Below are 3,031 nucleotides of genomic sequence, written 5' to 3'. Positions count from 1 at the left end.
TATTCTCTGACACACAGGAACCAGAGTAAAGACTTCAGAACAGGAGTGATGTGATCCACTTCCTTAGTGCTGGTAAGGACTCGAGCAGCAGCGTTCTGAATCAGCTGCAGTTTTCTAATAGATGTGTTAGTGAGACCTGTGAAGACACCATTGCAGTAGTCCAGTCTACTGAAGATAAAAGCATGGACAAGTGTTTCCAAATCCTGCTGTGACATTAGTCTTTTAATCCTAGATATGTTCTTTAGGTGATAGTAAGCTGATTTAGTAACTGTTTTAATGTGACTGTTGAAACTCAGGTCAGAGTCCATGACTACACCTAGATTTCTGGCTCTATCTGTTGTTTTGAACATTGCAGACTGAAGCTCAGCGCTAAACTTTCATGCATGTGCCTTGTTCTGTCCTGATGAGGACATTGTTGTTCATTTGTTGGATTTGTCTCCCCCTGCTGGCGGCAGTCGTAATGTGTAACATATGTACCATGTGACCTAGTGCACAAGGAAGCTGCATGTGAACCTGATGTGAACAGGACAGCCACATGTTTTTTTGGTGACCACAATCTGCCCTAATTAATCCTTGACGTTCCGTGCCTTTGGTCGCATTATTGGTACGTACAATTGATATAAACGTAGTGTTCTTTCATTTCCAATGAATATGTTTATAGAGACTAGTTTTGAGCTGATAGTTAATGTGTGTTGTAAACTCCTCTGCAGAACTACCGTTAGCTACAGCCATCATTTTGTGCTACAGCCACGTGTGTGTATGTTATTGGTGTTGATTCAATTTATAATGTGTGTAAATATTCTTCCTCATATTTATGTACTTCTTGTATTGTGTTTATTCCCTAGTTTCACCCTTTGTTAATGATTAAAAGTGATGAAACAACATCTACGGTCTCTAGTCCTTGATGGTGGAAGGTGTTTAGCTGATAGTCAAAGTGCACAAGAGACACGTGCACGTAGGACGACACAGTGAAACAATAGCTTGAGCAGATACAAGTTACTGCTGCTACATTACAGCTAAGAGAGAAGACTACAACAGCAACGCTAATGAGGAAACCTCATCCTCGGCTTCACAATGGAAGAAAAACAAGCAAACTCTTTTAAAGTCAGGTCTGTCGCATCAAGCTCCGTGAAAAGCAGTGCTTCCACAAACAAAGCAGCAGCTATCGCACGCGCAGAAGCAGCAAGAGCAGAAGTTTCTTTTGCTAAACAAGAAATGAAAATGAAAATAGCAAGAGAAAGAAAAGTCTTCAGCCTGGATTCAATAGTAGTAAGAGTTGCAGCGGACCTGCAGGTTTCTGGGAGTTTGTTCCAGATGTTTGGAGCATAATAACTGAACATCTCCATGTTTAGTTCTGACTCTGGGGACAGAAAGCTGACCCGTCCCTGAAGACCTGAGAGATCTGGATGGTTCATCATTTAGCAGGAGGTCAGAAATGCATTTTGGTCCTAAACCATTCAGTGCTTTATAAACAGCAGCAGTATTTAGAAATCTATTGTTTGACACACAGGAAGCCAGAGTAAAGACTTCAGAGCAGGAGTGATGTGATCCACTTCCTGAGGACTCGAGCAGCAGCGTTCTGAATCAGCTGCAGCTTTCTAATAGATGTGTTAGTGAGACCTGTGAAGACACCATTGCAGTAGTCCAGTCTACTGAAGATAAAAGCATGGACAAGTTTTTCAAAATCCTGCTGTGACATCAGTCTTTTAATCCTAGATACAGTATGTTCGTTAGGTGATAGTCAGTGGCGCAAGCAGGGGGGGGCAGGGGGGGTCATGGCCACCCTGATATATTTGTTGGCCCCCCCACTGGCCCCCCCAACACACACACCGCCTCGCCAGTCACGTATGCGTAGTAGTTTATCTGATATTTAACAACAAATACACAGCCAGCGAGTCGCTTGATTTGAGCTTCCAGCGCTTATACTGCAGCCCCTCCCTCTCCCTCTGATACCATGGTAACACTCTGATACTCGCGCACACCACTCTGAGATTCGCACAGACAGCAGCAGGTTGCAGCAAAACGTTTCTTTCTACTGACTTTTCTGCTGACTTGACAAAAATCCACCAGACTTCTAGAAGGTAAGTCGTATACGTTTGTTGCCTGTTAAGCTCCACAACACGTTAGGCTTTAGTGTGTTAGCTTTATGTAGCTAAAAACGGAGATATGCTTACCTTTAGCTGTTATTCTGATCAAAATGTGTGTTCAATGGCCCTAAAACGAGAAAAACGCTGAAAGACCTGGAAAACAGGCTCGGGGCTCAGTAAAGGCTGGCTTGACTTCAGGTATAATTCGTCTGTAAACACACTTTGGCGGCTATCCTAGTTAGCGTTAGTTTAGCTTGCTAAGCTAACGTTAGCTGATGTCGGTATGCTGAGCTGGTGTAATGCGTAGGCTACTATTAATCACTGCTGTGTGTAATGTCAATTTGCAGAAAATGAAGAGAAAGTCAACAGACATCTCTTCTTATTTTAAGAAGAAGATGAGTAAAGGAGAGACAGAGCTGGCAGGGGAGCAGCAGCATAGGGCTAGTGAGGAGATGGCCATACATGCTAGAAAGTACATGTGGAACTCTGTTTTTTAAAAGTGAAACTAAAACCTAAATACAGTTTTATTAATGTGATTGTGACCTTTTTAATCATTTAAGTCTTCTACACACTTTAGGTCTGCAGCTCCTTCAAATAAATAAAATAGTCATGTTTTAAAACTTGATTTAATAAAGTCATGTCAACCATCTTTGATCCCAGTGTGACACAAACAGCTTTGTTCAGTCTAAAACAATTTATGACCTAGAGACATAATATAACTGGAGAAAATGCTGTGTTGCTGTTGTGTATTGTATGTGTTGAGAATGCTGAACATTTTGTGCCTTACAATAAAGGAACTTATTTAAATTAAGCTGTATTTGTCTTTTTAAAAGGAAAGAACAACTAGCATATATAAAAAACAAAACAATAATCACCTACACATGTATACATAACACAAAACAAGGTTATTTTAAATGTTGTTTGAAGTAAAATGTTAACTATCC

This window comes from Notothenia rossii, assembly GCF_949606895.1.
Source record: "Notothenia rossii genome assembly, chromosome: 4".
Classification (NCBI taxonomy): Eukaryota; Metazoa; Chordata; class Actinopteri; order Perciformes; family Nototheniidae; genus Notothenia; species Notothenia rossii.
This window is presented reverse-complemented; position numbering follows the sequence as displayed.